This window comes from Podarcis cretensis, assembly GCF_951804945.1.
Source record: "Podarcis cretensis genome assembly, chromosome: 7".
Lineage (NCBI taxonomy): Eukaryota > Metazoa > Chordata > Lepidosauria > Squamata > Lacertidae > Podarcis > Podarcis cretensis.
The window spans coordinates 25,430,709-25,443,615 of NC_137176.1; the positions used below are offsets into that span (position 1 = coordinate 25,430,709).

The window sequence follows — 12,907 nt, forward strand, 5'->3', positions numbered from 1 at the left end:
GCAGTGCATCACACCCTTCCCTGAGCTAAAAGCTGATGCAGCCCCAAAAAGTTTGGCTTGCGGGGCAGTGTGCCGAGTGCTCCCTGAAATCTGAGGTCAACCCTGCTGTGCAGCATGACCCACAGTAAAGCATAAAGGTAAAGGTAAAGGGACCCCTGACCATTAGGTCCAGTCGTGGCCGACTCTGGGGTTGCGGCGCTCATCTTGCTTTATTGGCCGAGGCAGCCGGCATACAGCTTCCGGGTCATGTGGCCAGCATGACTAAGCTGCTTCTGGCGAACCAGAGCAGCGCACGGAAACGCCATTTACCTTCCTGCCAGAGCAGTACCTATTTGTCTACTTGCATTTTCACATGCTTTCGAACTGCTAGGTTGGCAGGAGCAGGGACCGAACAATGAGAGCTCACCCCGTCGCGGGGATTTGAACTACCGACCTTCTGATCGGCAAGCCCTAGGCTCTGTGGTTTAACTCACAGTGCCACCCGCGTCCCTACAGTAAAGCATAAGCCAGCTCAAATTCTCCCCCATCCCTGCACAATTCGAAAGGATAAAATCTGAAACAATCAAAAGCATCTGAAATCTTTCCAAATGTGGAATCTTGTTTAAAATCGTTTTTATTGGTTTTAGACAAGAGGAATATCAAACAAGCTGAGGCTCCAATACTTTGGCCACCTCATGAGAAGAGAAGACTCCCTGGAAAAGACCCTGATGTTGGGAAAGATGGAGGGCACAAGGAGAAGGGGACGGCAGAGGATGAGATGGTTGGGCAGTGTTCTCGAAGCTACCAGCATGAGTCTGGCCAAACTGCGGGAGGCAGTGGAAGACAGGAGTGCCTGGCGTGCTCTGGTCCATGGGGTCATGAAGAGTCAGACACGACCAAACGACTAAACAACAACAACAAAAGTGTATATAGAGTACTCTCTCCAGAAAGAGGACTGTTTGGCACATGTTGCCTGCCAATTCATTGATAAACAAGATGAAGGAGAACCAAGCCACTTCAAGCTTGTTATGCTTGGCCAGTCCAAAGCCCCATTTGCACTACACATTTTAAAGCAGTACCACTTTAAACAATCATGGCTTCCCCCAAAGACTCCTGGGAACATTCTGAGACCCCTATTTGCCTCACAGAGCTACAAATCTCAAAGTTCCTTGGGAATTCTGCAAGCTTTGGAGAAGAGAAGGGGCAAATTCCTTGCCCAAAAATTAGTGTAACCTTTGTAGGGCAGGTGAATGTAGCAAAACGTCTGATGATAGCTTAAAGATAAGGCTGCAAAAAGGTCTTCTTTCTCCAAATAAAATAAAAATCTTGCTGTCGCCTCAGACAGTGGCTTGGCAGCTCACAGCATGCCTGGTAAGCAATGAGAGGGATAATAATCAGATTACTGGAGGGCAAACCTATGTCAAGATCTGCTGGGATGAGCAGTTTAGGATGCAGAGAATTTGCAGCTCAGCTGCCTGATTCCTGGCTGAGCTGGCATTAACTTCCTGACATGCCGCTGTAACTTGCTTATTCTGGCTGAACCAGTATTTAGACAGCTCAGCTGAAGCTGCCTGAACTAAGGCTGTGCAAGTCCCATAAAGGGGCATATTATTATTATTATTATTATTATTATTATTATTATTATTATTATTATAGTGGTACCTCGGGTTAAGTACTTAATTCATTCCGGAGGTCCGTTCTTAACCTGAAATTGTTCTTAACCTGAAGCACCACTTTAGCTAATGGGGCCTCCCGCTGCTGCTGGGCCGCCGGAACACGATTTCTGTTCTCATCCTGAAGCAAAGTTCTTAACCTGAAGCACTATTTCTGGGTTAGCGGAGTCTGTAACCTGAAGCATATGTAACCTGAAGCGTATGTAACCTGAGGTACCACTGTATTATTATTATTAAATAGGGTGCCCCTGTTTTCAGTGGAGAAATATCGGAGGTATGGAACAGTAGCCCTGCTTTCAAACGGAGTTTGGATCTGGTGTAACTTTATGATGGCTTGATTTACAAACAACTTGCTTTATTGATTCTTGTGCATACTATTTCCCCCTTCACTGACTTCAGTGCCTTTTCGAGGTTTTGGAGAAGAGACTTTCCCAGTTCCACATAAAGGCAGCAGAGATGAAGCGTGTGACATTTTGCCCACAAAACATGTACTATATATACTGCTACAGTTGTACCTTCGGTCCCGAATGCCCTGCAACTCAGACGTTTTGGCTCCCGAACATCGCAAACCCGGAGGTTAGTGTTTACGAAACGTTCTTTTGGAGCTCAAATGTCTGACAGGGCTTCCACGGCTTCTGAAGCTCCTGCAGCCAATCAGAAGCCACAATTTGGTTTTGGAACGTTTTGGAACGGATTCCGTTCAACCTCCAAGGTATGACTGTACTTTCAACATGCTCACAAAAGGCACTCATTCCTTCCATCCAATCTGCAGGGCCATAAATAAAAAAAAATAGCCAACTCCACCCCCCAGACACATCACATGGGAAACTCTTGCTCCAAATCTGACACGGATGTCGCAAACGTATTCCGCAACTGTCCTTGGACAGGCCCTGCCAGAAATAATTGCATTGTTCCTTCCAGTTTGGATTCAGTTACACCCAATCTTCTGCGACGACCATCCCATAGGCTGGGTGGAAATTGTATTGTTATTATTTAATAATATAGCAAACTAAAGACATGGGTTCCTCCCTCAGGGTTACAAGAACAGGAACAAAAGGGAAGGGCAGTGGAAAGGAAAAGTAGAAGAGGAATCCTCTGAATATTATGAGAGATAGACTAGTTGGAGCCAGATTGCTTTGAAGGGGAGATGGCCTTTCTGAAGCCACTAGTTCTCTGGCCAGTGATTGGGGCTGTGGCATCCTTCCCCTCCCCTCAGTATGATTGGTTTTCATTCACATTGTCCCTGTGTGCATTTCTTAAAGCCTGCAAATAATATATAGTTAATTGAATGGAAGTTATATGAATAATTATGGTGAGGTGAATAGCATAGAACTTGGCGGAAACCAAATTGCAGTGAAACAGAATCAACGCTGCCTTGATTTTTTAAAATTAATTCCCTCATTGCTTTCCTTTAGTGAGGGGCTTGGAGAATGTTTAACATGCCCCCAGAATAAGCCCATCGCCGAGACTTTTCACACACACCATTGCCTGGCTAAAGGGAGAGACAGAGAGAAAGAGAAAGCAAACTGCTTGCTCCACAGCGATGAGGTTCGGGTGGGAAGAGAGAGACACGGGCTGCATCTACACTCACCTTTTGAACATTGTTCTAAAACATCCAGACATTTGGCTTCTTTTCCTTTTTCACAAGGTGAAACTACCCAGTTTCTGGAATGGGATAGCTCTGCAGCACCCTCTGGTGTCACATTTTATTTTTTATTTTTTCATTTTTTTCAATTAATTTCCCACATTTATAACAAATAGAACATATAAAAGACACAAAACAAAACACTTTACAATACTAAAAGAAAAAAGGAAGAAAAATAAAAAACTTGTTACTTCTAAAATCCAAATTAACTTTAATTGTTATCTGACTTCCTCAAATCTCCTCTAACTGAATTGCATTGTGACACCTTTGTAGCAGTTCTCCAACATCATCTTTCTAATACAAGTACCGTATTTTTTGCACCATAACACTCACTTTTTTCCTCCTAGAAAGTAAGGGGAAATGTCTGTGCGTGTTATGGAGGAAATGCGTAACTCCTTCAATTAATTAATCATCTCTTTTCTTATTGGCTTAACTCCATACAGTGGTACCTCGGGTTACATACGCTTCAGGTTACATATACTTCAGGTTACAGGCTCCGCGAACCCAGAAATAGTACCTCGGGTTAAGAACTTTGCTTCAGGATGAGAACAGAAATCGTGATCTGGCAGTGCAGCAGCAACAGGAGGCCCCATTAGCTAAAGTGGTGCTTCAGGTTAAGAACAGTTTCAGGCTAAGAACAGACCTCCGGAACGAATTAAGTACTTAACCCGAGGTTCCACTGTATTACTATACCACATTCTTATTCTAATCCTAGGCCTATTTGATACTTTCAGGTACCTTCTAATTATCTTATATTACAATGTTTAGCTAGATAATCTTTAAATTTCTTCCAATCTTCTTGGTGTTCCTCTTCTTTCTGATCGCGGATTCTTCCAGTCAGGTCGGCCAGCTCCAAAAACTCCAACATCTTCATCTGCCATTCTTTTACCGTTGGTATTTCTTGAGATTTCCAATTTTTAGCTAGTAGCAGTCTTGCCGCTGTAGTGGCATACAAAAACAATCTAACATCTTTTTGGGGCAATTCTTTTTTGGGCAATTCCAATCCTAGGTGTCACATTTTAACAATGTATCGTTAACCTTGTAAGCGAAACATAATACTTATAACCCTTACATTTTGAAACGCTTTCGTAACCCTTTCCTAGCGTTATAAACTACAAGTGTAGATTAGCCCATGGTGTCTCACGCTTTCCCCCTTACACATCCACCCTCTCTGTTAAGTTGTGGGTGAACATATCAGACGACACAGCGATTCTTCAAACAGCTCTTGTTTATTCACAGGCCAGAACAGAACTGAACTGAAGGGTTCAGCCAGCCTGCTTATATAGAGCTCCACTACAACGCAACAGTAACCATTTCTGTAACTATCCAAACACTGAACGTCACTTTCGATCCCTTATTTGCATATGTGGACCTGAACTATCTACAGTATCCCCCTGCTGGCCCAGGGTGAGAACTTCAGTACATAACACTCTCCTCCTTTGAGCCTTCTCCTTAAGCATTGTGCACCTCTCACCTCCCCACCATGTGTGTGGGGGGTATCCTCCCCCTCCCAACAAATCTCCCACGTGAAGCAATGGTGGGGCTGCCAGTTTGGAAGTCCCACTCCAAGGTCACTTGCAGAGAGCCAGAGAACAAGGAAGCCCCTGGGTCTGTCTCTCGCTCTCCATACCTTTTCTTTTTATTTTACCTTCAGGACTTGCCTGTGTGGCTTAACTTTGTCCTCTCTCCTCTCATGCTTCCATTAAACTCTCTCTCTCTCCCCCCCCCCCCCCCCGCTCCCTCCCACATTTCCACATCTCCCCATTTAACTCTTTCCTGCCTCCTTTTAAATCCTTTCTCACCTTGGAAAGACACCTTTGGGGAGTGCTTTTGCCCTTTTGACTTCTTTCTGATGTAACCCACCCCCTCTTGCTATGTAAATTCACACACACATATACAATTTTTTCTTGTGTATTAGACTCAATTTGTTCCTAAATTTTTGAAGTTTAAAATAAGGGGTTGTCTTATACATGTATAGTGAAAGGAGAAAGGAGTGAAAGGAGAAAAGGATTGAGGCATATCAGCTGAGTTCTTGGTGGGTGATTGCTTCCTGCTGAAGTAGCGTCTGTTTACATCCTATGTGCTCTGCTGATGTATTTGTAAATAAAGCAATTTCACAAATTTCCACTGTTGCATCATCTAATAAAAGCAGAACTTCTCCCCACTTATTTATTTTCATTTTATTTATTAAATTTATATACCGCTCTTCATTCAATTTTTTCCTAAATTTTTGAAGTTTAAAATAAGGGGCTGTCTTATACATGGATAGTGCATAGCGCATTTTCTTAATTTTGAGTCTCAAAAAAATAGGGGGTGTCTTATACACGGGGGTGTCTTATACACGGGAAAATACAGTATGTTTGCCTCCAATGCTAGACTCAATGAAATTAATTTAAAAATCCAACCAAATTCCAAAGAGTCGACACTAGGTAGGATTTAATTAGATGTCACCTGTTATAACCAAAATATCTTACCCAAAAAGCTCTGCACAAACCAGTTCATCTGAGTGCATTATTCTCATGGGGGGTGAGGGTGGGAATCTCTAACTTCTGTAGTCCACACTCTGGTATTATATGTGGGACTGCCTTTGAAGATGGCTCAGAAATTGCAGCTGGTACGGAACTCAGCAGCCAGATTGCTCACTGAGGCAAGATGGTTTAAGCATATGATACCATTCCTGTCCTGACTTCACTGACTACCAACTAGTTTCTGGGCCCAGTTCTAAGTAAAAAGCCTTATGCAGCTGAAGAACCCAATACCTCAAGGACTGCCTGTCCCCATATGAACCAACCTGGACCCTGCAATTGCCATCTGAGGCTCTTTATTGTGTGCCCCCTCCAAATGGTGGCAACATGAGAATAGGCCTTTTCGGTGGTGGCCCCCCATTTGCGGAATGCTTTTCCCAAGGAGACTCGCCTGGCGCTTTCATTATATGTGTTTAAGTGTGAAGCAAACACTTCCCACAATAACCTTTGGCCTTTAACTATCTGTGGCCATTTAGAATAGGGTGGGGTGGTTTTATGTATTCCCCCCACCCACTGGTTTTAATGTATCTGTTGAGAAAGAGGAACTTGCAATCCTAATTGCTAAACACTGGGGAAAAGAAACTGTGCCAACAAAAAAGGAATGGCAAGACAAACTGTTAGAGTATACTGAACTGGCTAGATTAACAGAGGCAATTAGAGATCACACTAGACAAGAGTTTCAAAAAGCATGAGGGAAATGCAGAGAATACTTCACAAAACAGTGCCCTAAAATACAAACCTGGACTTGTTTCAATTAATGTCTGCAGGAGACTTTGTGGATATTTATGTTGGGATTTTAGCCCCCACCAGTTGCCACGCTGGCAGGAAACAGCGAGAGCTGTTCACATCAGGTGGTGCCTCACAGGGTGAGAAGGGAAGGCCAGCCAGTTCTCAGGCTGTGCTCAGCATATCCTGGGAAGAGTTTCTCTTCCCTTTTCCGCTCTTGGACTAGAGCAGGGTTGAGTCGTGAAACCCAGAGCTGACTGCTCAAGTCATGCAGTCATTTGTATTATTGTTTTATGCAGTCAATAAAGTAGATTGATTCTACAAAACTGCCTTTTCCCTTCTGATGCTTTGCAAGGAAAACTAGTATGCTTCCTCATGAGAGAGAGGCTGCTTATTTGACCGGTCACCTGGAATGAAGGAGGATTCCTGAACCCAGGGAGTGACCATTGGAATGTTTCGCCTTTCGAGTGCACCAGGAGGCTGGCACAGCTCCCGGGAGGCGGGTGACGTTCCAACAATTTAAGTTAAAATTAGAAAAATCTTAATACAGTGGTACCTCAGGTTACATACGCTTCAGGTTACAGACTCTGCTAACCCAGAAATAGTGCTTCAGGTTAAGAACTTTGCTTCAGGATGAGAACAGAAATCATGCTCCAGCGGCGCAGTGGCAGCAGGAGGTCCCATTAGCTAAAGTGGTGCTCCAGGTTAAGAACAGTTTAAGGTTAAGAACGGACCTCCGGAACGAATTAAGTACTTAACCTGAGGCACCACTGTAATTATTCATAAAGGAAACAGTTTATAAGAAGTAAATAAGGAGGCCAGATACAGGATAAAGGAAGTCTTTTATTTCATTGTTTGTCTTGTTGTATGTTATGCTCACTGTATGCTATGTTCACGTTTAATGAGGGTGGGTTGTGTATTGGGGAGGGTGGGGGGTTGATGTTATGTTGTAAATAAAATTCCAATAAAAATTATTTTTAAAAAGAGAGAAAGAGGAACTTAAAGCACAATGCATGAACCACATGGAACTTGAGTTTAAAAGGTCGTAGTTAGGTTTTCTTCACTTTCCTGTTGATTTGACCCATCATCAGACTGAGAAACAGTGAAGAGTTCAAAAGTAGCAGGGGCATGGTCAGCGAAAGGAGAAAAGGATTGAGGCATATCAGCTGAGTTCTTGGTGGGTGATTGCTTCCTGCTGAAGTAGCGTCTGTTTACATCCTATGTGCTCTGCTGATGTATTTGTAAATAAAGCAATTTCACAAATTTCCACTGTTGCACCATCTAATAAAAGCAGAACTTCTCCCCACTTATTTATTTTTATTTTATTTATTAAATTTATATACTGCCCTTCATTCAAGGGTCACTTGGTGGTTTACAGTTTAAAAACACACACAAAAATCATAACTTAATAGCAAATGAAACAATAACCACCACCCCTCAGAGCACACAGTTTAAAATGTTATAGATTTTTTAAATAGCCAAAGACCTGGGAGAAGAGGAATGTTTTTGCCTGGTGCCTAAAGATATGAAGGTGCCAGGTGAGTCTCACCTGGGAAAATGAGGAGCATTTGCAAATGATGATGATGATGATGGTGATGATGATGATGATGATGATAGCAAACTAGGTCCATAGTGAAAACTGCATATTGACTGGTTCTCTCCATGCAAGCTCCCAACAGTTTTAAAAAAGAACGGATCAGTCACACACTCAGTGAATCAACTCTGAGAAATCAAAATTAAATCTTATTCACACAACACGTAGGTTTCTGAAGCAGCATAGAGGCAGCTCCCACGAAGCCACACCTACAGAAATATTTGCTCAGGATTAGGAATGAGGTTTTGGTACGTAAATCCTGCCTTTCTGTGTATGTATGAATCACAGAAAGTTGCTCAGAAAAAAGGATATTAACAACATAGCGTGTGCATACTTTTAGTGCTGAGGTGTTCAAAGTGAAAGTCAACCGGGCTCTGTCATGTTTCTTAGAGATGAAAGGTGTGTTATATATGGAATGGAATGTGTCTTTGATGCCTGCTTGTTACCTAGCAACAAGGGAACAAACACTCTTCACATGAAAATCTGATTCTAAGAACCACTGAAGCACATTTCAAATTACAGTATCATACCCAGATTTGAAACTCATAAAGATCGGGTTTGACTGATTGGCAGGTGTGTCAACTCTAGGTGCTTGAAGGCGCCTTGGGTCCCTCAGTATTTGATTTAAGGGGGCTGGACCCCCTCAATCTTTTTTTTTTAATAAATTTTTATTAGATTTTCCACAGTGATAACACAAACCACAAAACAAAATGATACACAAAAACAGAAAAAGAAAAAGAAAAAAGAAGAAAGAAAGAAAAGGGGGGAAACAATAAACAGATAAACAATAACAACAAACTTAATTCTTCACAAATCCAACCTTTTAAACATCTTGGTTGACTTCCTCAAATCCCTCCCTTCTGAGTTTCCTTGTAATTAAAAGTAACAGCTTTCCAATATCATTATTAAACCAAAACAATTTCCAATTATAATCCATTTTATTCACTTTTCTTAACATTCTAAATCCCATTTATTTAATTATAACTTAATTTAATCCTAGGCCTATTTGTTTCTTTCAAGTAATTTCTAATTTTTTATATTACAATATTTATTCAAATAGTCCTTGAATTTCCTCCAGTCCTCTTGAAACTCCTCTTCTTTCTGGTCGCGGATTCTTCCAGTCAGGTCAGCTAGCTCCTAAAAGTCCATCATCTTCACCTGCCAATCTTCCACTGTTGGTAGTTCTTGTGTCTTCCAATTTTTAGCAAGTAATATTCGGGCGGCTGTTGTGGCATACAAAAATAATTTAACATCTTTCTGGACCCCCTCAATCTTGAGGCAGCCCAGAGTGCATCATGTACACGACGTCATGGGTGCTATGCATAACACATGTCACAGGTCCTCCAGAGCGCTCCGCCTCCTCCATCCCATGCGCACCATGTGTGTGATGTGCAATGGGCCCCCTCAATCTTGGGGGCAACTTGGCACCTCTGTTGAATGGATATTTGGGGGGCTTACCTCTGCAGGATTTATATCAGAAGTCAGGTAGGGTAGAGCTGCTAAGCTAGCTTCTCAGCAGGAGGTGATTTCTGTTTCCTGGGAGAGGGGAAGCAGGAAAGGGAGGTGGTAGGTGGCGAGGAGGCCAGCACAGAACAAACACACTGACAGAGACAGCCCAATGCTACAGCTGTACCAGCTTTGCCCCTCCCCTCCCCATGAAGATGCAGAGACTCACCTGTTGGGAGGTCAGGTGAGCGCCACCATCCCATCAAACTGCCTGCTACTGACTAGCCTTCAAAACATGTCCCACTCAGTCCATGGATTTCTCTCTTTAGTATGTCTGATTTATTTTCAGTTTTCTTTTTTATGTGAGCATAAGATCATAAAGAAGGCTGATTGCCGAAGAATTGATGCTTTTGAATTACAGTGGTACCTCGGGTTAAGAACTTAATTCGTTCTGCAGGTCTGTTCTTAACCTGAAACGGTTCTTAACCTGAAGCACCACATTAGCTAATGGAGCCTCCTGCTGCCGCTGCACAATTTCTATTCTCATCCTGAAGCAAAGTTCTTAACCCGAGGTACTATTTCTGGGTTAGCGGAGTCTGTAACCTGAAGCGTATGGAACCTGAAGTGCATGTAACCTGAGGTACCACTGTATGGTGCTGGAGGAGACTCTTGAGAGTCTCACAGACTGCAAGAAGATCAAGCCTATCCATTCTGAAGGAAATCAGCTCTGAGTGCTCACTGGAAGGACAGATCGTGAAGCTGAGGCTCCAATACTTTGGCCACCTCATGAGAAGAGAAGACTCCCTGGAAAAGACCCTGATGTTGGAAAAGATGGAGGGCACAAGAAGAAGGGGACGACAGAGGACGAGATGGTTAGACAGTGTTGTCGAAGCTACGAACATGAGTTTGACTAAACTGCGGGAGGCAGTGGGAGACAGGAGTGCCTGGCGTGCTCTGGTCCATGGGGTCACGAAGAGTCGGACACGACTGAATGACTAAACAACAATGACCTGTGAGAAATGTTCATATTTGTTGCATGTATCGACATATCCATGTGTATTTGAGGACTGCCATCTCAATATTTAATAGGTGACAAATTCAAGAGATTTTCCACATTTCACAGAGGGGAAAAACTGCTTTGAAAGCTCTTGCTCAAAGACCCGGTGATACATTGTGTATCAGCCCCACAGCATAGCAGCAGGAAAACACTGATATTTCTATGACAGTGATGTCATGCTTGCTTCTTTTTTTTAAGGTCACCGACTCTTGCCTAAGATGCTTCAATCATTCCATAGGATCACAGCCTTAGGACAAATGTATATTGCATCACACCTACTGAGGAAAGTTTCACTGGGAGTGGTGAGAAATCCTATATAATCAGCCTGACTTGCACTTAGATTTATACTTGAGTGAAGAGAGTGCCTGCTTTAACAGCTGGATTAAACGAGGTATGTAAAACTACAATTCTCATCTTTTCTCTGTTTTTGCTGAGGTTTATGCATGTCTTAAGATCAATCTGCGTCAGAGACAGAGTTTACAATCGAATCTGGTGCATATTTATCCGGAAGTAAATCCCACAGTGTTCAAAGGGACTTACTCCCAAGTAAATATGCTTAAGATTGCGGCAGTTCAACAGGGAACTTTCATAAAAACCACATCAAAATGTGAACTATTAGAGATGAATATGACTTAGAAGGCAGGACTAGATCTAATGAGATTACATTACAGCAGGGGAGAGTTAAGTGGTGTTAATATTAGGAGAAAGTTATTGACGGTAAGAGTGATTTGACAAGCGAACCAATGGCACAGAGAGATGGCGAACTTTCCCTCCATGAGCCTTTTTAATATTCGGTGGAAGCCACCCAGAGTGGCTGGGGAAAGCCAGCCAGATGGGTGGAGTATAAATAAATTATTATTATTATTATTATTATTATTATTATTATTATTAAGTAGAGGGTGTATGGTCCATTTTCAGTCAGAAAAAGGCAGCAAGCCAAAGGTAACCTGCCTTTAGAAAGAGAAAATAGAAAATATATTATACAGTTGGGACCTTCAGCACAATGTACTCACTGACTTCTCCAGTCATGCCTTCCTCCATACTTTTCTTCCTTCTGCCTCTCACCTGGTTCTCCTCACAGATAGTGAATATTCCATGCCCACCAAGCAATCTCAGTCCCCATTGAGATGTTTTGGGATTCTTACACCTGTAGGGATTTCCACTAAATAAGCTTTGCACTTTTGCAAGCTGGGTTATTTTTTGCCAAGCCTGCTAGTACTTATCTTTTGTGTGTGGATGGTGTTTCATTTTGTTCTAGATAAGGTTTCATGGATACCTCAGAACTTTGGGGTTATAAAGCCTCTGAGCACAGAGTCCTGAAGAAATGAACTCACAGAGAGATCTAGGTGCATAGGCTTCCCCCACTCAGAGGTCCACACATGGATCATAGAATCATAAGAGTTGGAAGGCACCTAAGGGTCATCTAGTCCAACCCCCTGGATGTTGGGGTTCAGGGTGAGGGGGTCATCTAGGAAAGTGTGTGAGTCAGTATTGCCAGTTTTGCAGCAGCTCTCAAGGGTTTCAGGGCAGAAATCATATAATTGCAGAGTTGGAAGGGACCACAAGTATCATCTAGTCCAACCCCCTTCCATGCAGGAATATTTTGCCTACGTGGGACTCAAACCCACGACTCTGAGATTAAGAGCCTCATGCTTGACTGATGGAACTATCAGGAGCTTTTCCTAGCCCTGCCTGGAGATTGTGGGGATTGAACCTGTGTCCTCCTCCATGCAAAGCAGATGCTCTACCACTGAGCCACACCCTAAACCTCATACAACCTCAGAAGCAGGGCCAACTGCATGTGGGCCTCCTTCATGCCATTAGCCTATAACAGGGGCTATTCCCACAACCATCTTACAAGACGTAACCTGTGAAAGGTTGGGCAGAGTGCAATACAGTACATAGCTAGCTAGCTTAGTTGGGTGGAACTGAACTGTGAATGGCAAGACCTGTTGTTAGAAAACTATAAGGAGCGTGAGAGGCAAAACTAGACCTGACAGGACAAGAACGAGATGCTTCAAATGGATAGATAAGCCGTGAAACAAAGGAATCAGCCAAGCACTATGGATGGCAACACTTCTCCCAAAGCGGCCCAGCCCAAAGTTCTCCAGGGCAAATTCTGCTGAGAGCTTGGGACAACTTCTCTGGTGTGCCTGAGTTAAGTGTTTGTCAAGGAAGGAACAGTGGCAAGCCGCCTGATATTTACAAAAGTGCTAGGTTCAAGAAGACATGTGTCCCAAGATGATTAAACCTAGGAAATGC

At 43.0% G+C, this 12,907-nt stretch overlaps 2 protein-coding genes across 2 annotated transcripts in view; one reads left to right on the forward strand and one right to left on the reverse strand.

Moving 5' to 3' along the window:
* Positions 1 to 12,907, reverse strand: part of WRNIP1 (WRN helicase interacting protein 1) — a 181,373-nt gene that overhangs the window by 19,128 nt on the left and 149,338 nt on the right. The gene's annotated exons all lie outside the window — the stretch shown is intronic.
* Positions 10,987 to 12,907, forward strand: part of LOC307219522 (uncharacterized protein) — a 40,515-nt gene continuing 38,594 nt past the window's right edge. Inside the window, exon 1 of the mRNA XM_079982782.1 lies at positions 10,987 to 11,036. The gene's annotated coding sequence lies outside the window, so the exon portion shown is untranslated. The remainder of the gene's footprint in view (positions 11,037 to 12,907) is intronic.